The sequence below is a fragment of the Suricata suricatta genome, chromosome 11, assembly GCF_006229205.1.
Source record: "Suricata suricatta isolate VVHF042 chromosome 11, meerkat_22Aug2017_6uvM2_HiC, whole genome shotgun sequence".
In the NCBI taxonomy this organism is placed as follows: domain Eukaryota; kingdom Metazoa; phylum Chordata; class Mammalia; order Carnivora; family Herpestidae; genus Suricata; species Suricata suricatta.
In genome coordinates this window covers 81,267,191-81,292,507 of record NC_043710.1, presented here as the reverse complement: position 1 = coordinate 81,292,507, position 25,317 = coordinate 81,267,191, and positions in this window count along the sequence as shown.

The following is a 25,317-nucleotide window of genomic DNA, read 5'->3' as shown; positions in this document are numbered from 1 at the left end:
TGATGAACAAGACAGTTATTATCACTCTTCAGGTCAAGAGGCTGTGAACTTGCAGACATCACACGAAGTGGTATAGTGGTATCTAGATTTTCTGATCTGGGAGCATACAATGCTCCTTTCAGTACTTTATGCTGATACTTGAACCTGACAAGTAACTGGGACTTTGCCTGAGAACAAGAATAGGCAGGTTTTTCTTTACAGCATTCCACCCAGGCTGTGTCACTGGCTAGAGGCTTCCCAAGGGAGTAAAAGCCTCTGCCTCAGATCCTGCTGCTGGTATTGACAGACTCTATGGACTATGGTGTTATACAAATTAAATGAGGCTAAGAGTCATCAGCCTCCATAATGCCTAGTTTTCAATGAAGGCCTCCAGATTAGAGGACAAGCTGACATTTAAAATAAATAAACAAAGCATCCCTACATAAATATAAATGAATTAAGATCATACCATGCACACTTTCAGATCACAATGCTATGAAATTTGAAATCAATCACAGGAAGAAATCTGGAAAACCTCCGAAAACATGGAAGGTAAAGAATACTCTACTAAAGAATGATTGAGCCAATCAGGCTTCCAGGGGGAATTCAACCAGACATTTAAAGCAGAGTTAATACCCATTCTTCCCAAGCTATTCCAAAAAATAGAAATAGAAGGAAAACTTCCAGACTCATTCTACGAAGCCAGCATCACTTTGATTCCCAAACCAGACAGAGACCCACCAAAAAAAAAGAACTACAGGCCAATATCTTGATGAATATGTATGCAAAAATTCTCAACAAGATACCAGCAAATCAAATTCAATAGCATATATAAAAAATTAGTCATCATGATCAAGTGGGATTCATTCCTGGGTTGCAGAGCTGGTTCAATATTCACAAATCCATCAATGTGATACATCACATTAACGAAAGAAAAGTTAAAAACCATATGATCCTGCCGATAGGTGCAGAAAAAGCCTTTGACTAAATACAGCATCCTTTCTTAATAAAAACCCTCGAGAAAGTCGGGATAGAAAGAACTTAGTTAAACGTAATAAAAGCCATTTATGAAAAGCACACAGCTAGTATCATCTTCAATGGGGAAAAACTGAGAGCTTTTCCCCTGAGATCAGGAACACAAAGATGTCCATTCTCACCTCTGTTGTTTAACATAGTTCTGGAAGCCCTAGCATCAGCAATCAGACAACAAAAGGAAATAAAAGACATCAGAGTAGGCAAAGATGAAGTCAAACTTTCACTTTTTGCAGACGACATGATACTCTACATGGAAAACCCGATCAACTCCACCAGAAGCCTTCTAGAACTAATCCATGAATCCAGCAAAGTTGCAGGGCACAAAATCAATGTACAGAAATTGGTTGCATTTTTATACACCAATAATGAGCAACAGAAAGAGAAATCAAGAAACTGATCCCATTCACAATTGCATGAAAAATCATAAAATACCTAGGAATAAACCTAACCAAAGATGCAAAAGACCTGTACAATGAAAATATTAGAAAGCTTATGAAAGAAATTGAAGAAGACACAAAGAAATGGAAAAACATTCTATGCTCATGGATCAGAAGAATAAACTGTTAAAATGTCATTATTACCCAAAGCAGTCTACATATTCAACGCAATCCCAATCAAAGTTGCACAAGCATTCTTCTCAAAGCTAGAACAAACTATCCTAAAATATGTATGGAACCACAAAAGACCCCAAAGAGCCAAAGCAATATTAAAGGAGAAAACCAAAATGGGAGGCATCACAATCCCAGACTTTAGCCTCTACTACAAAGCTGTCATCATCGAGACAGTATGGTATTGGCACAAAAACAGACATATGGACCAATGGAATAGAATACAGACCCAGAACTGAACCCACAAGCGTATGGCCAATTAATCTTTGACAAAGCAGGAAAGAGTATCCAATGGAAAAAATACAGCCTCTTTAACAGATGATGCTGGGAGAACTGGACAGCAACATGCAAAAGAATGAATCTAGGCCACTCTCTTACACTATACACAAAAATAAACTCAAAATGGCTGAGGGACCTGAATGTGAGACAGGAAACCATCAAAACCCTAGAGGAGAAAGCAGGAAACAGCCTCCTTGACCTCAACCGCAGCAATTTCCTATTTGACACCTCCCCAAAGGCAAAGAAATCAAGAGCAAAAATGAACTATTGGGACTTCTTCAAGATAAAAAGCTTCTGCACTGCAAGGAAACAATAAAAAAAAAAACTAATAAGCAACTGACAGAATGGGAAAAGATAGTGGCAAATGGCATATCAGATAAAGGGCTAGTATCCAAAATCTACAAGGAACTCACTAAACTCCATACCCGAAAAATGAATAATCCAGTGAAGAAATAGGCAGAAGACCTGAACAAACACTTCTCTAACGAGGACTTCCAGATGGCCAACAGGCACATGAAACAATGCTCAGCGTCACTCATCATCAGGGAAATACAAATCAGTGCCACACTGAGATACAGCCTCACACCAGTCAGAGTGGCTAAAATGAACAAATCAAGAGAATATAGATGCTGGTGAGGAGAAACAGGTAGGAGGAGAAACAGGCACCCTCCTACACTGTTGGTGAGAATGTAAACTGGTGCAGCCTCTCTGGAAAACAGTGGGGAGGTTCCTCAAAAAATTAACAATAGAACTCCTCTATGACCCAGCAATAGCACTGCTAGGGATTCACCTAAGGGACACAGGAGTGCTGATGCATAGGAGCACATGTACCCCAATGTTCATAGCAGCACTTTCAATAATAGTCAAATAATGCAAACAACCTAAATGTCCATCAACTGATGAATGGATCAAGACAATATGGTTTATCTATACAATGGAATACTACATGGCAATGAGAAGGAATGAAATCTGGTCATTTGTGGTAACATGGATGGAACTCGAAGGTGTCACGCTAAATGAAATAAGTCAGGCAGAGGACAGATATCATATGTTTTCACTCATAAGTGTAACAAGAGAAACTTAACAGAGGACCATGGGGGAGGGGAAGGTAGGAAAAGTAGTTGGGGAGAGGAATGGAGGTAAATCATGACAGACTCTTGAATACTGAAAACAAACTGAGGGCTGAAGTGGTAGGGGGAAAGGGGAAAGGGGTGATGGGCATGGAGGAGGGCAATTGTGGGGATGAGAACTGGATGTTTTATGGAAACCAACTTGACAATAAATTATAAAAAGAAAAAAGAAAAGGAAAAAAAACAAAAATGAAAGAAATTTATTTATTTTATATTATTTTTTATTTATTTAGAGAGAGCATGATTGTGAGAGAGGAAGACAGAGGGAGACAGGGAATCCCAAGGATGCTCAGCATTTTAAGCACAGAGCCCAATGGGTGGCTCTAACCCACAAACCATGAGATCATGACCTGAGCCAAAGTTGGACACTTAAGCAACTGAACCACCCAGACACCCTGACTTTAACACAGTTAATTCACCCATTGAGTAGTATCCAGTAAATCTTCAACATCCTCTCCTTTCTCTTTTCTGAATCTCCACAAAACAGCATCTTGGACAGATGCCCAAGTATGGCTGCAGCAAAGCTGGCCCAGTGGCACTGGCTAACTGCAGAGACTTATGCTCTGGTAAATGCAGTCCTCAAGAACTAGTGTAAGGAACTGTTCTTCATTTGGTAAGACATCCTATATCTTTATTCAGCAAGTCCAAGCAGAAAGTTGACAGCTGGACTTGCTGAATAAAGATATAGGATGTCTTATCAAATGAAGAGAGTAATATGAAGATCCTGAAAGAAAATGGTCTCCATCTAGGGGCTCTGTTTAAAAATAGAGAGCTCCAGCCAGGGAGAGCTCCCAGTTCTTGGAGGGGACCACTAAGAACAACCCAGGATGAAACTAGGAGACGAGCTCAGGAAGTGGAATCAATATTATTATGGTAATGACTTCAGAATAGAAGGGAGGTCTATGGTCAGGACCAAGGTACCAGTCAAAATTAGATAAAAAGCAAAGGTCGCTTGATGGAGAGTCCACAGGGTTTATGGTCAGAGTTAGTCCACCCCCTGTCTCAGAGCCATGTAGATCACAGGAGAGGGAAGAAGGCTTGTCAGGTATGAGATGCAAGGGCTGGGAGCCAAGCTGACTTTGGGAAAGCATTTTGGCCTCTTCCGGTCTCAGGATTTTTATTTCTTCCTAATGGAACAACAATAATAACAAACCCTAAAGAAGGACATGGTGGCTAAGAACATAAGACGAGGCAAAGCTATGTTAACATCTGCACACCAAAAACCAGATGTCTCGGGAAAGCTTTGGCATGTGATGTCATTGCTTTTAAGGTGAGTGTCAGTATAGAATTTCTTTCATAGGACTGAGAACTTTAAATGAGGCAATGGAAATAGAAAACTCCCAAGCCTGGAACATTGAAAAAATTCAGCCATAGTATCTTAAAATAAAGTAATTTGTTTCCCGGTCTCAATTTAACATTTCACTTGAAGTGGGAGGAAGGAGTCGAAGGAAAGGTGGGTTCCTGCTGCTGTCAGAGGTTCTAATTTTAGTGACTGTCCTTGCTCTTGGTATTTCTCCTTCCTCACTTCCTCGCACCTCCATATGTTATTAAAAGGCATGAAGACTTTTTCCCCTTTTTGGGATACCCAAGGATTTCCCACACCCAGAGATATTTAATATTCACCAGATGCTCAAGGCCAGGCTGCAAGTTAGCACAGCTACACCTGGATTTGAATCTAGAGACAAATTGCTACTTCATTATAGAACCAGTGAGAAGCATCCAATTTTTAAGGTTGTTAAACTTGCAAGGGCAACAGAGAACCAATGAATGTATAATGAAGAATTACTTAACATGGGGCACAGAATCTGGGGTGCAAAAAAAAATCACTACTCGTGTGCATACATATGCATGCGTGTTTGTGCATACACACACACACACACACACACACACACACACACAGACACCATGCCCTGGAAAGATATTTTCTGATGATAGAAATAGATAGTTGGGGTAAGACTATCCTTTTTAGATATGATAAGTAAGACATGACATGTTAATAATTCTTTTGCTTGTCCCTTGGCAAGGGGTGCCAAGGAGTCAGCCACTATTTAGAGACATTTTCCCTACACCTGTCACCTGCACAAGGCTCTCTGCAGCTCTTAGAGGTACAAAGATTTCCTTAGTTTCTAAATACTATCCCCCTGCTGGTCTGCTCACCGACTGGGCTGCTACTGATAAACACCCACTCAAAAGAAATCTGGTCTTACAAGGCACCAGAAACAATAGCCTAGTTGCTGGGGAACCATGGATTCTTACAGGAGGCTTGCAAGGTCTGCCTCCGGGCCAAGGCGATGCCAGAAATGGAAAGCTCAGTTGCCCTAAGCTTCTGACACAGTTGTGGATTCCTGAGCTATTTGGGGAAATCAGAGTCACTTTAGTGCCTTTATCTGCTGTGGGAAGGAACCTTACATATTCCACAGTTAATTGACTTCGGAGTAAGGGAATCCAGATCTCATTTCTGTCAATACTCACTCCTACCTCACAGGACCACGTTCATGGCAGTTCTTGATCAACAGTTCCACGTAAAAGTGTGGTCTCCACATAACATTGCAAGGAAGGATGCTGGGTAAGCTTTCACCCCAGGCAAAACTGGGTATCCAGAAACCCCACAAGTCGCTTTAGAATTTTGCAAACACCAAACTTAAATAAAAAGGAAAGGATGTTAAATCAATATAAGATGATCAACGTATCAAGTCTTTCTTCTGAAATTGCAGAGTCCTGCACTCAATTCCCCCACTAACCATTTCCAACCACTCAGACATCCAGTGAGTTTTCTGTCTCCCCTTGGAGAACGTTTGCCCATTGGCCAGGCCTCACCATCCCCTGAAGGCTGATGCAGAGCAGGGGTGTTGTGGGGTATCAAATCTCCAACTCAGTTGTGGGGGAAGAAAGATTGGTTGCTTTCTCCCTTTCCATCAGCTTTGCTACTGTTTCTACAGAATCCAAAGAGGACTGCCTCTGGACAGGGAGTTTGCTTTCTTCCTTCAAACGCAATTGTTTGGATGGCAGCTTGTGAATGCTGTGGTTTTGCAGACACTTAATTCATCTCAGAGGTGATATGAAAAACAGCACAGCAGGCACTTACCCACCACCAGCCACTGGCTAAAAAAGCCCATCTTCCAGTCAGCCTGGGCCTTGGTGACTGACCAGCTGGGTGATGCCGAGTCCCCTGGGATGGGAGGGGAGGTTCCATAACTCTGTGGGGTTTCATGCTACAGACAAGAGGTATTTGGGGAAAATAAGCCTGTTGGCTGGGTTCCTACCTGTTTCTGAACTCCTGTTTGATCCTCTTGCATAACAAAGGCCAACAATGAAACCTCCCTTCTTTCAGGCCTGTGGGTCCCCAACACACTGCAGGGTTGTTCTGTGCTGAGCTTGCAGAAGAAACACATGTGGAGTGACATTTGCCACTTTGTTTAGGGCTAAATACGTAAGAGGGGTCATAATGGAGAAAAGCTCAAAATGGTGCCTCATTCTGGCCTGTGAGAAGGGAAAACTGGCATTCCCTCATCCCAACCTTCCTTATAATCTTTGGGTGGATAGAAATAGCTTTGGAAAGAAGGTTTCCTGCTGGAAAAGGCTGTCTGTGCACCAGTAACGGGGCTGGCCAATATCGTGAAGAATGTATGTCTCCTCAGCTGGCCTCTCATCTCTCTGTGAGTCTTAAAGCTGAGAATAGATGTTCAAGGAGGTGACTTCTCACAAGAGAAGGGTTGCCACTGCTTTTCTTAAATATATCTGAGATTCTCCCACTCCTCCCTGTTCTTGTAACCCCTTCCCTGCTGCAAGGCCTGAGCCTGGCCAGCAAGCAGCACTGTTCTCACCCCTCAATTGGTGAGGACCACCTTTCACACCTCCCCTCCCTGTAACATGACTTTCCTCCCCTGCACCTCTATTAAGTCACAACTTTATCCAACCATCTGTAATGCCTGCGCATGGTTAACAAAGCAAAATATGCTGTTCAATTAATGTCAATGACACTTTACTGAGCACTTACTATATGCTAGAGATTTTCTTATAACTTCACATGTATTAATTAATTTAATTCCCACAGCAACCTTCTAATTACCCTTTTCATTTAAAAAAAATAAAGAAAATTGATTCTCAGGTTACAGAGTTTGGCAAGGTCACACAGCTAGTATGTGTTAGAGCCAGGGTCTACAATCAGGTGATTCATTCCATAGCCCAAGGTCTTCACCATTAAACTCTCTACTTGGCATGGAAGCCTGCCCACTGGTTCTCTCAACTTCTGACCCTGAGCCCCGTCTATGCCAGAGAGAGCCTGTATTTCATTCAAGCTAGCCACTTCTTTGTCTTACACAACAAACCATGCTCACATTTACATCTTCGCCCATCTGCCTGTTCTGTCTTCCTTTATTTGAATCATAATATTTTTCAAAGACTGGTTTAAATCCAGTCTGCTTTGCAACATTCTCAGAGGGAATCTAAGCCCACCCTCATCCCCTAGGACTCTGTGGCACACAATCAGAGTCACTGCGTGCTGGCTGCTGTTGTCTATGCCTGTGCCCTGCCTTGTTATCAGAGACTATGGGCCATTTAATAGAAAACTGACATATATTATTTTGTATCTCTTGTAAAATCTTGCCAATAAGAGAAAGATAACAAATACTCAATTGAATTAGATCAGCCTAGTGTGGGACTCCAGAGAAGATTCTAACCCCCAAGTCTCACAAAAACTGTACGAGAAAATGAACAGGTTACCATAATCTACTGTGCCTTTAATGCCACACATGTCTGAATCAATCCACGTGCACCTCTGCTCCCTACAATCTTTGGTGCTCTGTTTGTAGCTGGGAAAAATGGTTTTCTTTTCTAACTCTGAAGAATACCCAGGTGTGCCTATAAATGCTGCTTTTGTTTATGTGACAGGGAGCTCTCTGTGACTTGAAATTGGACATCATCCCCCCTTGTCTGCTGGCACTGCTTTCTGAGTATATGAGAAACACAAAATGAGAACAAACATCCAAGCCCCAAGGAGTATCATTTTACTCTCAGATAATCCAGATGCATGCAGTGTGCTCCTGGCTGATTCTAGCTATCAAAAATCCACTTTTCAGTTTCTTTACTACCCCTTCTAGAGCAGACCACCAACGGATGCCTAAATGGTACATGCTGGAACATCCATGGACAGTCTCCAGATCCTGTACATTTTCCCCCACCCTATCATCTTTCTTCTCTTTTGTTTTCTTTTTTCTTTTTTTTTTCCTTATAGCTGAACTGTGTATAACTCTTGTAGCCCACTAATTAAGTGTGTGTGCATGTGTCTATGCATGCATGAGAGAGAGAGAGAGGGAAAGAAAGAGAGAGACTTAATTGTATGTGTAAGAAAATATATAAATTAACACTTATTTCTGTGATGAAAGGTATGAAAATGATGACTTCAGGATCTTTGCAATTTCCATTCTCGCTGTCTGCAGAGGTCTTTTCTCCAAGAGCCACACAACTGCTTGCTACTTCCTGCCTGTCTCTACTAAATGTGGTATTAGACAGGTATTTCCCTAATGCCTCCTATGCAGTGGTACCCCCATCACTGTCAGTCCCCTACTCTGTTTTCTTCATGGCACTGGTACTGCTGATGTTCTGTGTGCATATCTTTCTCTGCCCTTGTATACTCTCTCAGAGTAGGAGCTCCATGACCACAGGAGTCCTGTCAAGTTCATTCACTTCTGGATTCCCAACACCTAGAAGCCTGCCCTCCTGGAATACCATGGATTTTTAATAAAGCATCAGTGAGAAACTGTTAGATAAACACATAAGTGAATTCTAACAAGTAGATTTGAAAAAAAGGTCCTGAATCTAAATTCTGAGTTAATGCTAACCAAATCTGGGACCTCAAAAAGTGACATCATCTCTATGCATTTCACCCTTCTCATCTGTAAAATGAGGTATCTAGACAAGATAAGCAACTTACTACAGTCTGTTTCTAAGTCTTTCTGAATCCCCTTGATGTGAACAAGTTGGGCAGGAGGTCCTACCTTTTAAATGACTTTCGGGTGACCTTGGCTATGCTACTTCCCCTCTACCCTTGAAAAAACAGCCTTCAGTGAGTGGAGCATTCAGTAGCAAAGTCTGCCTGGATGCTTCCCTGTAGACAATCCCAGATCGCACTGTTTGGTTTTGCAGGAGGAAGAGGAGTTAGCCTCCCTTACAATGCCTTTGCCAAGTTATTCCTCTGAATCAGAACTGGGGATTAATACCATGAAGCCAGAAGAAGCAGAATGTCTTTACTGGGTCCCACAGAGAAGAACCATAAGAGGATGTCTAAATTGTTTAAAGAGAGTGAAAACGTGTTTCTAAGGAGGGCAGGAAGACAGCTTTGGGGCTTCCGTGTGATATCTCTTGGCTAAGCATGAGTTTCCTAAGTTATCAGAACTAATCGAGGCAGTTCTGCTGTTCTTCTTTTAACCATCCCTAAGGGCCTCCTGTATTTCTGAGACCCCAGAGGGAAGAGGAGAACTAACGCACTAGAAATAGCTGTGTCTTTGACATGAAGCACACCTGCAAACGCGGCTAAGATAGATCACAGAGCCGAACATTGCCATCACTCCATGTGCGCCTGAAACGCCCGCGCTCATGGTTATGCAACGTGGCACCTTGCTAGGGCACCGCGGGAGCTGCACTAGAAATTGAAAGCGATCTACTCCTACCTGTACGTACGGAAGGGAAAATCACTTTAAACTCATTGAAAGGCTTCAACAGCGGAGAGACTGATCAAACCAATAAGGAACAAATCTCCCTGCGGCCTACCGATGCCAGACATATCCCAGGGGCTAGCTCAAGTCCTCCTGCAGGACGAGCTGGTGCTGAGGCTGGATAAGATACATGTCGCTCAGAAGCCGGAGCCTGTGAAGAGACAGGGACACGGAGTGGCCATTGAGAGGCAGAAGGCAGCTAGGGCCCTGGCCCCTGCTGGCTTAGAAGGCAATTGGTGTTAAGAGAGAGTAAGAGCCTGGGGCTCCAGTTGGGGAAGCTTAAGGAGGGGTGGAGGGGGAGGAGTGGGGGCTAATTGGTGCCTCAGGCTTTTGTGGAGCTTTTGCTGAGAATCGTTAGTCTGGGGACTCCTGAGGAAGAAGTGATGGGTTTCGGAAATCTGGAGTCACAAGGGAATAACTGATCCTGAGTCCTTTCAAATAAGGGCTGCAAAACGTCCTAAGAGAAAGGAGACTTGGCTTGCTCACTGGTTTAGTGACCCGTCTCTAATGACTCCTTTCTGTTGTCCCTTATATTCTCCCAGGGCCCAAGTCTTCTTCACTCTTCCTTTAAACCATGGGGCCAAGCACTTGGCAGCTTGCCATATACCCTTGTCACACCCAAGTCTCCCTCATTAGATAAAAATTAAATTTTGTTAATTAAAGTAATGGAAATCAATTATCCTTATCAGACCACATGGCCTACTGACACAAAGCCAAACCTTCTATTGCAGGTTTCTTCTGACTACGATCAGAGAGAGCTGCAGGGTGGGGCCCTCTGACGGGGCTCCTGTCTTGTGAGCTGAGGGGCTTTGCTCCCCTAGAGCCAGAGCAGCTTCCAAACTTAACAACCAAGATATTTACTATGTAATGCAAAGGCTAAAATCTCCCCAACAATGCCCCTGGAGTTTTCTCAGTTTATTCTGAACTAATTGCCAAAGCAGCATGTGATGAAATCTCTAATAGCCTTCATGATAAAAGATTAAAGCACGTAAAGAAACACACTTAAAAGGTGAGCGCAGACTCTGAGATTCCACCCACCTCAGCAATGCATGACTAATGTTGTCTCTATTAGTCAGGATCCATGAGATAATCAGCACGCCTGCTCCTAAACTCAGCTCAGTCACATCTGAACAGTGGCAGCCCAAGTTCAGGGTGGGAGTGAACGGCTGGGTCTGGTAGTCCAGCCTATAGTGCTCCTGCTGACTCACTGTTGAAAAGATGAATCTGCTGACATGTCTCTGAGCTTAGCCCCTGCAGCCAGGCTGTCTGTTTTTTAGGAGGTGTGCATGACTCGGTGGTATGGTTCTGGCTTATAACTCTTTCTTGACCTCATCTTGTCCACCTAATGTCCAGGATAGCCCTTCTCCACTGTGCATTGAACATTTCACATCCACTACCCTTTCCTAAAACAATCGGACAAAAGGCAGTTCATTCAAATAGTCAAGACTTCCTTTTCCTCTCATCTCCCAAAGTCACTAGCAAAATTCCCATGCTTTGGAAAACATGGTGCTCAAATAAAGCAAGCACACTCTTCTCCCTCACAGATAGCATGCTAGTCATTACCTTTGACTGAATCAACTCAAGAATCCTGACTTCCCCATCTTTCTCTTTTTGAAAACTTCCTTCTATCTCTGACTGTATCAAAAGGTGGAACTCTGCATATCAGGATGCAGTGACAGGGTTGCCATTTGCTTTATTGAAAGTATGGAAGATCTAGCTAAGAGAAAAACCTCAAGATGATGCCACCTCCATTCATGAGAGTCCCATAAAAGTCTCTGGTTGAAAACCTCAGCACCTGGAGACTTACACTGTGCTCTTTGATTTGCTTCTCTGAGAATTGTAAAACCTCAGAGAGGCAGGAATAACAAGTGAGTGGACTTGTCCAGCTATGTGCTATACAGAGATTTCCTCCAGCAGATCAATAGTTATAGCCTTGTGCTCTTCCTCACCATTACAATCTGAATGACTTCCATCATCTCTCTTTAGAATTAATCTAGGCAATCACACTTATCTCACACAACATAAACAACCTGACCCTACATCAATCACAGAATGCTCAAATAATACTCTCATAACTGGAAACAGCACAGTATCTACAAGGGCTGCCATTGCATCAAAGTCACGTCTGTTTTAAAGAATTTGGAATTTCTCAATATACAAAATCTCAGAGTAGGAAGAGAACTTACAGGGAGGTATTTTCCAGTGTTTAAAGGGTATAAATCAGTGTTATTTAAAAACAGTCATGATAGCCAATGCATTTGGAAAAACCTACATTAATCAATCATAAACAAATTTATTTATTGCTTTTAATATTAATCAACTATCTCCATAAATACAGTATATTTATTCTCCAAACATATTTACCATGTCATCTACTCTCTGTACTGAATGACTTCATCATTGTAATGTTCCATGAAACACAATGCTCTAGGATCACCCAGCCCAATCCTTCATTAAATGTTTGATTCTCCACGACATCACTTCTGGTTCATAATTGATTTGAGAACTTATTGTTTGTGTCATTTCCCTACCACAGCATTCTTTGTTGCATTGAACAAAATAACTTCTTCTTGTACTTTCAGATTTGTCCTCTAGGGCTATATGGAGCAAACTAATCAATCGTCAAAGCCATGAAGAAAGTTCTCATGGTTCTTCTAATTATATCCTGCAGGGTAAAATCCACTAGAGCCTTCAATGATTACTCTGATAACATTTCACATTCTAGTAGTAGCTGGGTCCCTTTTGCTTGATTCTCTTCAATTATCAATATACCTCATAAAGTGTGGTGGCTGCAGGGAACACAAAGACTCTGGTTCTGGTCAAACCAATTTAAATTAAAGCAAGACTGTTATTTTTGAAGCTCTGGACACTGGTATGCCAATAAGAAGCCAGGAGATTTTACTAGAATAATTGAGAATTTTATCAACTTTAAAGTAGTTCTTCACTCAACATTGAGGTTATTAATGTTCAACCAGATAGATAAAATTTGGTTATTTCTATGAGAATGAAGATCTGAGTGTTGAGAGTTTGGATAACTTGGTATAGGCCTTGACAGGGAACTAGTCTGTGACTTAGACCCCCCTAGCTGTACAGGACTTCGGTTATCAACATTACCATTGTTGTGGGCAAGGAGTCAGATTTCTTAAGGGAGACACATCTGGCTCAGGTTGATTCCTCCTCCGACCCCTAGGGAGGTACACATCCCTGAATGTCAAGCAGGATGCTCGTGTTTCAGCCAAACTCCTGCTAAAAACTAAGCCTCAGCATGTGAGAGGCAATGCCCATTCTTTTGGTAGGTAATTCTTGCTTCCAAAAGCAGAAGAAAGAATAGAGGCCAATATTTAGAGATGTGAATGGTACTAGAGGGCTGCAGAAGAATAGAAATGCAAATGAAATTTTTGAAATGCACCCTACTGAACAATTCACTGAAAATATGAAGGCATGTAGAAGGAAATGCAGCCACCAGGGTATCTAGTCTCTGTAGGACCATATCAGCTTCTGGAATGGCCGGCACGGTACTTTAGCCATATTCACTTTCAAGTAGGCTTTAAAAGAAAATTTAAAACAAAATGGTGGCAATAGAAAGAACACAGAATTGTGTATCAGAAAACCTGGCTTCAGATGTTTTTTTGCAACTTACTAGATGTATGAGCTCTGGTTATTTACTTAACCTCTCTAAAAACTCATGCATAAAATCAAAGTTCTGAACTAGATTGCTAGCTGTTGTCTTTGTGGTGCAGATCATATATAGTTTATTATAATAGGTCCTACAGAAGACCATCTTTCCTGACTTCTGGCATGTCTCCAGAAGGAATGGCTTCATATTATTTTGAAGAGATAATGGGGGTGCATACTACTTGGAGGTGAAGGAGAGAATAAGTGTATTCAAGTTTCTGCATTAAGTTGAGAACAATGTTATGTTCTTGTTTATTTACTTTTTGTTGTTATTGTTGCTAGAGAACTAATTACTCGTACCATTTTGTTTGTTCTTCAGAAAGTAGTTGTTGATTTGTGCTTTAGCTTTGGTTTTAAGCCACTTGGAAAGCACCCTTGGCCAGAGAGTGGCATGTTGTTGCTGTACCTCTCCATGTCTACTCTAATTACTTCTTTGCCCTGGAGGGCAGCCCAACACAACTGCAATAATTCTTTTGGGAGCTACACCTACTTTACTCTGACATGCAAGAATTATAAAGATAGCTTTTGGAGGTCATTAAAACTGGTGGCATTTCCTTGGACACACCCTTGGAAGATCACAGGACCGATAAGATTCCACAATGAGATTTGTGGTAATTGGAAACAAAAGTAGGCTTAGATTAAGAGCAGGAAAGCAATATAAAGACATTCAATTGCTCTTATGAAAATTTTGTCCTACGTCCAATATGTGACTCACTATCTACTGAGGCAGCATGCAAATTGGGCTCTGAAATTAAGGCTAAAGATGGAAACTAAGGGTCCTTTATGGGTGAAGATCCCATCTTCATTTAGACAGGAAAAAGCCATTAATTTCATTTCCAAATGATCAGAGAGATTATCTTGACCTGGAAAGGAGGCTTCTGCTAGCCAAATTTCTCTTTGCCTGATGGGACTGGACTTGCTTTCATTCACATCAACCTTAGACCTACTTGGGGAAGAAATCCAGGATAAGACAAGAAAGAATGATCCTCAGATTGCCTGAATTATTATTATCCTAGTATGTATGGGTGTCCATAAAAGACAATGGCAAGCTGAGAGAAAAGACAGAAAGAGGTGAACCCTGAAAAACACAGTGAAGAATGAGGCAATATATATTAAAAGCCAAATGCATAGATCTTGATCACACACACACACACACACACACACACACACACACACACACACAAAGTTAACTCCATTGCATTTGACCCAGTCGCCAGTAGCTCTATTGCCCAGTTGACAAAAGCTGTTCTTTCTCTGGAAGGGATAGTGGGCTCAGGACAGGAAAAGCCATAGAATTTTCTGATTAGTCACTTTGACTAAAGTCTCTGTTACTGAAATGTGTGTGCTCAATGACCATTCACTAAATGTTCCATGATTGTGATAAATAAGACCTACTGCAAATGAGAGTCATTGATTCACCAGAGCCCAGATGCCAATTGAATCGAATCTAGCACATCTCAGCTGTGAGCTGCTTGTGGGCAAGGACTATAGCTCATTTCCCTTTGAGTCCCCCCCAACACCTAGCATGATGCCTTACATGGAGCAGGTGCTGACTAACTGATAGGAGATTGCTTTCTTAAGTGAAGAGAAATGTTTGACAATATAATCCATGCAGTACATATAGGGAAATATTTAGAAGGGCTTATTTAGGAGGTGCTCAGTCTCCTGGAAAGTTGTCTACTTCCCCCAACCCCTCTCACTGATGCTACTCAGAGAAGCTATTCACAAATAGATGGACACACAGTCTCTGAGAGCCTTTGAACTTCAGTAGCAAGTTCTAAGATTTTTATGACTTGACAGAAAAAATGCTGTGTTAAGTATTATCTGTGTGCTTTAAGATAAAGAAGTCATGAATTCATTCCAGTTAGTATAAAATATACACTGTTATTAGTCAAACCATGTCAAGGGGAAGTAGACCATTGGGACAGATTCAATCAACATTTAAACCATAATTAATAAGCACCTACTGTGAGCTAGATGCTAAGAAGAAGTTATGTTCTTGACCCTCAAAGAAGTCAGTCTAGTGGCAAAGAAACAGCACCATGAGTTGAGACACTGGGAGTGGAAAGATCTGACATATGGACCTTAAAGGCAAATGGCTCAGGTTTGAATCACAGGGTGTGCACCTCAGTAACTCAGACACTGATACTTTAGCATGTGATCTGGCTTCTCTAAGTCTCACTTTGTAAATAGCATAAATTGTATCCACGTCTGAGACTTTAAGTAGTGCATATACATGGTAACCACTCAATAAATGCAAGCTTTTACTTTTATGAGAGGATAAGAACCCAACAAAGGGCAAGATGGAAACCATTCTTTCAGTCCAAACTGACTATTTTACAGTTCCTCCTTGAGTATGGATTGGAAATGAACACCTTTGTATCTGTAAATTGTGCTATAAATTTTCAGCTGTTAACTGTTTAGCTAGCTATCTTTAGTTTTGAGGAAAATGTTAACATTTTAAGTGATGATTCTTTATGTAGCATCTTGTAAATTCTCAACTCTTCATTCTGAAGAAAGAACTCCTTCAGATACTGCAATGGAAGGTACTTAAACCATGTTGTTCTGTTTCAAAAACTGAATAGTATTTCAAATACTATTTTCAAAATAGTATTCAGAGGTGTAGGCAAACAGAAGTCATCACAGGATGGGCTCTGAGCTAGGTCTACCCTGCATGAGAATACACCGTATTATAAGCAAAGAGTGATGTCAGCCAGAGGTACACCAGTAATCCCTTCTGATTCAGGGAGAGTGACCCATATCTCCATGACCTTTATAGAATCTATTTAAAATGCCTGGGCAATCACAATGTGGTATCTTTCTTCCCTATAGATTTTGTGCAGTCTGTGGCCATGTTCCCTTTGGAGGATTTTCTTTCTGAAGGTGAGGTGTGAGACAGGAAGAGCACAGCTGTGCTCTCAGATCTCGGATGGAAATAGTGGAACATGCTTAGCAGTCAAAAAAATATTTTGACTTATGCACAGAACAAACTTTCTCTAGAAACTAACAGATAGAAAGAGCAATTTTCTGCATGAAATCCATTCTGTCCTTATCCACTGGCCTTCTTGTAAGAACCAACTTTTCATGGAAACGTCAGCGCCCAAATGGTGGGCTAGAAAATTGTGGAATGATTGGTCCATCCAGTTCTGGAACAGATATGAAGCAGTTAATACCATTGCAAGATTGCAGTAGAGCCACAGAATTCTATGATGATCTGGATAAAAAAAAAGCCAACCCTGTTGTTTTGATGCCTTTATTTCTTTTTCTTAGTCACTGCAGCCATGACACTTCTAAAAGGGACAACTCCCCTCCTCTAAGGAACCAACTACATTGGAATTCTACTAAAAGGCACTAAATGTCTTCAAAATGAAAAGGAGAATGTAATTTAAGTGCCACACAGATCTTCCCACAGTTTCTCTGTACCCACACGCTAGAACACTGCCTGGTGACAGGTATATAGTTTAGGGTACCATACAGTGGGGAGGAAAATGATGGTTTTTCAACCATGCAGTTCAGGAAATTGACAACTTTAATAGCACACTTCTAATAGGGAATCATCCAGATGTCTGTCCCCTCCACCCTCACCTTAGACTGAAAACATCAGTAGAATGTGAGAAAGCAAGGTATTCATAAAGAAATTCACATCATCTATCTTCTTTCCAGAAATGGAAAATCATAATGTGCAGTTAGAACAAATAATAGCATGGAAGTATTACCCCCCCAGAATAAGAGCGGAGTTAAGAAATTTTGGATGTAGGGAAAAAAAATTACATACTCCTCCTCAAACTACTGTTTTTATATGGAATATCTCATACTCCATGTATAGTGGGTGGCCAAGAATACCATTAGTCTAGCTTAAGAAGAACTGAGCAAATAGATGGAGATTTTAAAAGTAACCAAAAAGCAGTTTTTACTAAAAATAAGTACCTATATGTACCAGGTATACACATTTGATAGCAATCACTTCTTCTCTCCAGGAACTTAACATGTTAGTGAAAGAGTCCAACATACAAATCAATACACACAGCACAGTCTGGAAACTGCAGGGAGCTCACATGGATCTATCAGTCATGAAGAGCTGTGGGTAGGCCTGTAGAGAAAGGTGGAAAGCTATTGAAACATGGGCATAAGCAGTAATATGTGAAAGCACTTAGTATGTCTCTACCTTCATAAAACATGAAATGGATAAAAATCTCTGAGGTCAATAGATGTAATAACTTGCTGACAGTGGAAGTTGTTTAAAAATGGACTGAGTTCCAATGAGGTACCACAAAATGGCTTTCCCCCATTTGCCATGGTTATTTTAGGAGCAGCAAATGGCCTTTCAATGTTTTGTCAATACCTAGCTTTTGTGGTATGGGACTAAGTGTAATTAGGAGTGGATTGAAGAAAGTGTTGTCTCTATTCTCCATCTCTCCCCTTTCTCACCTTCCTTTCCCTTCTCAACCCACTACAACTGAGTTTTCAAATCCACCCATTCCAACAAAACAGCTGTTATCGAGGTCATCAACTAGTATATCTTGCCAAATTGCCAAAAGTCATTTCAGTCTTCCCATTGTGTTTCTCTCTTCTCAGCAAATGTTAAGGAAAATACTTTCCTCTCCACACTTCTGTGACACCACACTCCCCTGTTCATCTGTTCATTTGTTCATTTGTTCATTTACTTGTCACCCACTAGGTATTTGCCCCTTCTTGATAATCTCTGCCTCTCCTTCTCCTCCTCACCTTTAAAAGGAGTACCACAGTCCCCAATTCTCCTGTCACTATACTCTCTCCTAGGATGGCCTCATGCCAGCCCATGGCTTTAAATGCCATTTATAATTCTTCTCACTCCCAAGGCTATTGTCAATCCAGTTTGTTTCCCAGAGTACAAAGTCCATACATGTAAATGTCCACTTGACTCCAACAGACTTCTCAAACTTACCACACAAACACAGTGGAATTTCATGGCATACCACACCCCATATATATTTCCTTCCTTGAGATGCTTCCATTTTAGCAAATGACACCTTCATTTACCAATTAATTTCTTTAGATGAAAACAAGGAATCACCTTTAATTTCTCTCTTTCCTTCTTACTTTATATTCAATCCATTGGTCAGTTTTCTCTGTACTACTTCTGTCGAATATTTAGCTTTTCATTTCCTTCTATTTCCATGGCTACCACCCTAGTTTATACAACTGTCTCTCACCTGGATTATTGAAATAGCCTTCTCATTCATTTCCCTCTTTCTCTCCTGAAGTCCATTCTCTACCTATCAGTCAGGGTAATTTTAACATTCAAATCAGATCACTTCACTCTGATGATTGAAACCTCTAATATCTCACTATTGAACTAAGAACAAACTTCAATTTTTTACTCTGCTTATGAGACCATAGATGAACTTACTCAGGTAAATTTTGGAACCTCATCTCCTGAAATGCTCCCATTGTTGCTATGCTTCCACCTCACTGGCTATCTTTCTGTTCCTCCAAAACAGGCAATGCTCATTGTTTTCTTCGCCTTTTTGTCTGCTTTCTTATCTATCAAGAATACCCTTCTCATAGGTAATAAAGTAGTTGTTTTATTCCCAAAGTAGCCCTCACTAAGCTTTCTCTGACTTTTTGAGATGAAGTACATCAAACCCATCACTGGTGGCTTTTTCTACTAATGCCTACTTCACAGAGAAAATCCACTTATGTGATTATTATGCATGAATAAAAATGGGGAATCTCTGTGATAATAAGGACTTTGCTTCCTTCACTGTTATACACTTATACTTAATCTATTCATGGAATAGTAGGTGATCAAAAATTATTGAATGAATAGATTAATGAATTAATGAGAGAATGCATGAATGAGATTTCCCTGCATACAAGAATACTTAGAATTGAAGGATGGAGAAAAGTCAGTTCCCATCCTTATTTTCCCAAAAGTAACATTTCCTAAGGCCTACACAAAAGTAACATTTCCTAAGGCTTAGACAAATACCACTGAAGCAGTGGACTTGGAATCAGTGAATCTAGGTTCACATCAAACTGTTTGACTTGAGGAAAGTATGGACTTCAGTTTCCTCATCTACTAAATGAGAATAATAATCCCAACAATTACCAGGAAGATTAATTAAGTGATCATTGCCACAGTCTCTAAGTTACAATTGGTGCTCAATAATTTTTGTCTCACTTATGGGCTATATATCTAAATATCTAATCCCATATTGAAACAATTCCAGTGATGGAGGCCTCATCCTCTTCCCTAGAATCTGCCTCAGAATCGTATCTATCCAAAAGATTCTGGCTTTTTTACTGTAAGCCTCCATTTTGGCCAGTTCTCATTAGAGATGGAAGGAAGCATCTGGTTTGATTGCATATTTTAAGTGCTTAGTCTCCATGCTGATGGGGGCTGAAAAAACAGATGATAGGGAAGAAATCAGTCTGTGCAAATCCTCTGGTCCCTTTTCTCCAAGGAAATCAGTAAATTCACTGTCATCTGCTCTGCCACCACCATCTAACTGGTAAGATCCTCACTTGGCAGACAGGAGCCTGCTCTCTGCTTCCAGCCACTCTACCACCAAGCCAGATTCTTTCTAGATTGACTTTATCCCAGGGTGTCACAGGGATTCAAACTTTTGGATGATGTAGATAAAACAAAATTAGAGGCTTCATGCCTGCTGTTTCCTCAACTTTCTAGGAAGAAGGTTAGGTAGGAGTCAGGCTACAGGAAGTTTACCCATTTCATGGACATGGGTACCTTAGATGATGTCCTCCGTCCCCAACCCACACTCTAAAAAAAAAAAAATTATACCTTTTATCACACTCCTGTGCATTTATTATAGGCTGTGGAATCAGATTAATGGCTTTTCTTTCCCTCAGAGTGTAAGCAAAGTTTTTTCTTACTGCAGCCCAAAACACATTTTCAAAGTCTGTGTCTGCTTTGTATTTCTGGTGTTCTGGATTTAGGTTTGCAACACTCATAGGCCAATTTTCCAAAATGTAAATAGTTACATATATGGTGGTGATAGTGGTGGTAGTAGCAGTGGTAGTGATGTTGACGATGGTGATGGTGGTGATGGTGGTGAGGGTGATGGTGATGATATTGGTGGTGGTGGTGGTAAGGGTGGAGGTGATAGTGGGGGTGATTCAGATAATAATGGTGATGGTTGTGGTGGTGATAGTGGTGGTTAGTCAGGTGATAATGGTGGTGGTAGTGGTAGTGGTGGTGACAAGGGGAAGAAGAAAACAAGAATTAACACACATGGAATGCTAACTGTAAAATGTTATTCTTTAACACCCCTATGAAAGAGGCATTATTATCTCCATTTTACAGACAAAATACAGTGGCACAGTGATGTTCTATAATTAACTTAGCTAGCAAGCAGCAGAACTAGATTCTTGTTCTAATTGATTTTGATCTATGCAGTCTAACTCCAGAATACCAGCTCTTAACTAACAGACTGTTTTAACTTTGGTCAACTGTCAAACACACTTTTATTTTGCCATTTGTAAACTGGGGAGATGTAATAATTGTCAGCTCCTATTTGTAATATCTCAATGTTTGAGAGCTATTGAAGAAAGATGCATAGTATGTAGTGAAATGTTATTCAACATACTTTTCCAACTCTAGGATTAGTGGCTGAAGAGTGACACAATATGTGTATTTACAGAAGGTACTACATTCAAGAGGTTGGCTTTGCAAATGCCTCAGAAATAAAAATGACATGACATGCATGTAGAACATGAAATTATAAGAAGATAATTTCTTCTCAAAAACATGCTTAAAAAGTAGATAAACTTCTAGATATTCTTAAACAGAACTAAAAATCCCACGTTAATTAGAGAAACAAAAATGGGGTGGAGTTGGGAGAAAATGACTAGCTACAAAATTGCACAAGTTTCTTACCAGTCTCTTGATTCCATTTACCTATAAGGGAAAGGTCATGAGGTCTGCCTTGCTTAACAAAGGTAATAAGTGCTTAACACAAGGTTAAGGGCTTTGAGTTAACTAAGTGGAGTTCTACAAATTTGAAGTCAATGCCAATGACTTTTCAAATTAGGTCTAATAGCAGCTGCCCACATGGAATAGATTTAGAAGCCTCAAGTCTATTTTCTAATTGACCGAACAAAATGAGGTCTCTGTTGTAGCTCATCTTTCTAGCACATTCTGTTTCTCTGTTCCACAGTAACTGTTAATGGAATTAACCAATTTTAATAACATGCACTGAAGCATAATTCAAGTCTATCTGGCAGAATGCACAGAGCACTGGGTTAAGAGTCAGAATCCAGGATTCTAAATTCAAGTCATCCATGAACTACACTGGTGACCATGCACTAGAGTTACAGAAATAACATAGAGTTGTAAAGAAACTACTAGGTTAATTAGAGCAAAGCTAACACTTAGATAAAAGGCTGAGATTCTGAGGAAGTATTTAGCCTAAGGACTCATTGCTAAACAAGTGGCACAGTTTGGTCTGGAATGTTAGCCCTCCTGACTTCAGCCCAGTGCTCTTCATACCATACCAGGTGATTTCAGTAGTAACTCATAGTTCTACCAGTCTAAGAAATATTTGAAATGATTCAATCTACTACAAGGGAGATGGCAGGTGATAAAAGAATCTTAAGTGGCTATATATTCTGTCATTTAAAGTAATTTCAGTCAAATTCATACAGGTCCCTAAAGGTTACAGAAATTTGCAGTTGTAGTGAGTGAGGTCTATAATTACAGAATCCTTGGTTATGCAGTTAGGACCTATGTTTCTAATGGCCTTGCTAACCAACTTTCTTTTGCTCTTAGTATTAGAAGAAAGGCCAGAAGGATTAAAATAGAGTGGGCATTTGGTATAGCCTAGTTTATTGTGCCAGAAGGAATGAAAATCTCTGAAGGCTTCCAAAAGCTGGTAGGAAGGAGGTGTTCAGTTGTAGAACTAGGCAAAAAACAAGCAATTAGTAATGACAGATATGATTGGGAGCAAGCTGGAATTTCTCCTCTCACAAGTATCTTAAAAATATTTTATAGCCTAACTCTTCAGGGAGCTGTCTCTGTCTCTATCGCCACCATTAAGTTTATTTTCCTAAGGAATATAATTGGACACCTTCAAATGCTGGGGTTGAGACATAGAACTAGCATCCAATTACAGGTGAAGGGTGTTTTGTATGTTGTGGTTATGTTCCATAGTTTATATTCCAAGATACTAAGTTTCAAAATCTTAATAAAAAGTGTGTTTCAACAAGGTTTGATCACACATTGAAGCAAAGTAAGTGTACTGAAATGACTGCCCACTTTTGTCTATCCACACCCAGCTCTATGCCTGCCTCTCTGTTCCTCTGCTCATGTGAGGATGTAGACCACAATGGGTTTGCAGGTGACTTGTCACCATGTGGACAGAGGGCCCTGTCAGCTTATACTCTCCCTCTATTGCTTTTTCCTTGTTTAACTCGAGCCAATTAAGCCCTGCGCTATCATTAATCGTCAAACTAGCACTTTTAGACTTGTGAAAAATCCATCTGGCAATCACCTTTAAATTAGCCTTCAGCCACTCCAAATAGCTTTAATTAAAGTCACGGCTGGCATGGAATCTGTCCAGGTTTTGTTTGTGGTTACAAATTCACAGTGTCACAGGTGTGGCAGGAACACGACATATATTAATTCTGGAAACTCAAGGTCTCATCCAGGTCAGGTTTGGATTATTTTTTTTAATCAATGCTCATGCAAACAGTCTGTTGGCCAAGCTTGGCAGACAGTTAATTTCAAAGGATCGCCCTGCAGAAGAAATCAACAAACTTCCTTGTAACTTAGAAGCTGGTTCTATCAACACTAGACCACCAGCTAATCCCACTTATGACCAAGGGAATCCTATGGTCATACAGAGATGTACTGAGAAATCCAGGTTTATGCTTGAATTGTCATTTGACAGTTTGTTCTATGAAAGGAATATGAACACATGGTAGCTTCTTAAAGTGCTCTAAAACCATCGCAGACTTACAGACCGAATATCCATGTCTGCCCCAGATGAAGCCATTGCTAGGAAAACAACCATCTCTGATAGTGCCCTTGGAAGGGAACGTAACCTAATAAGTTGGATGCACTGCTATATGCTTTGATCTGTATTCAAACCTGGTTCTTTTTAGTAGCTAACTCTGCTAAAGTTATTCTTAGATGTTTTTGTCTGTTCATAGAATGTAGAAAATACCCTTGTTTCCATAGGGTTGTGGTGAGAATTATCAGAAATAATATATGAAAAGCCCATGGTAGATGCCTGACATCAGTAAGTGGATGATAAACCACAGCTTGTTAAAGAAATGTGTGTGGTGATTGGTGAAGCCTTTCCACGTATGTGGACTCACTTCAGCTGCTCTTTAGTGGTTTTAAAGACACCACTGGATCTGCTGTCTAGTCCTCATAGTACCACCTCCTAGGTTATTTTCAAATCAAATCTTCTTAAATCTCATCTTTTAATCTCCCACAAGAGGAAGACCAAAAAGATCTCATGAGGTCCCATAACTTCTCCAAATCAAAATGTGTCCACTACTCAAATCATTTTCTGTGTTGATTCTGAAAAATAACTTTCCTCCTATTTTTGAAGGATAAATATCCTGTTCTTAACCCCTCACCTTCCTATGTCCTCCTTGATCTTCTTCCATCAAGTTTAGTGACTTGGTGAAAACTTCTTCATGGTCACTTCTCTCCCACTGGATTACAACACACTGAAATCCCCCCAAATTAACATGCAACCAAATTCAAAACTAAACCAAAACCTCCCCTTGAACTGGCTCCTCTTCATTCTCCTACCTTCACCACCAACCTCTTGGAAAAGAAATCTGCACCTACAGCTTTCCCACCGCACATCACAGACACTTAACGCTAGTACCCTTCTCTCTTGCCCCTACCTTCCTATGCATCATTCTCATCTCAGATAATGCATTAGTCCCTTCATAGTTAAGCCCAAATGAAACAGATTTGACTTGTCCTTCTCCTTCATTGCCTGATTGATGGACTCAGTGATTAAATGATGAATAAATTGATGGCAATGCTTATAATGTTAATCTATTCCTGTACTCTTTCACTGCCCAAATTCTCTGAATCTCTTATTGTACAGTCTTATAATCACTTGTTCTATTGTTTTTCTCTTTCCTAGTGAGCTCTAAGTTCCGATAAGCCAAAGATTCCATCTCTCTTGTATTCTCAGCACTTACTATGGGGCTTTGACTAGATACTCACTAACATAAACTTAATGTCTGACTAATCAACACATGTACTGTTCTTCATTCCCATCATTGCCTTGGTTGAGTCTCATCACTTGTCATCTGTATTCTTTGATGATCTACTTATATATTCATCACTATTTAGATGATTCATTTATTCAACAAATATCACTGAGCTGGGCTCTGTTCTGGTCTCATGTAGCTTATAATTTAGGGAAGCAAAGGCCAAATAAGATACAAGTATATATTAGGGATGGTAAAGTAGATGAACAGGCACAAACTGCTAGGAAGTGCTATTTAGACAACTGTTTGAGAAAGGTCTTCGTGGTTCATTGGCATTTGAGCAGAGGTCTGAATGGAGGGAATGTGCCATCTAGAAATCTCCTGAGAAAGCACCCTACATGGAGAGAAAAACAGGCACAAAGTTTCCAAACTGATGCTTAATGGGCTTCTGAAAAGCAAGGAGAGCAGTGTGGCAGGGGTGCAGGAGTGTGGAGGATGAGGGTCAGGTAAGATATAGGGGATGAGGGGCACATGCGAGGCTCAGTCAGTTAAGAGTCCTACTTCAGCTCAGGTTATGGTCTCACAGTTCATGGGTTCGAGCCCCGTGTCCATCTCAGTGCTGACAGCTAGCTCAAAGCCCAGAGCCTGTCTTTAGATTCTATATCTCCCTCTTTCTCTGACCCTCCCCTGATCTCTCTCTCTCTCTCTCTCTCTCTC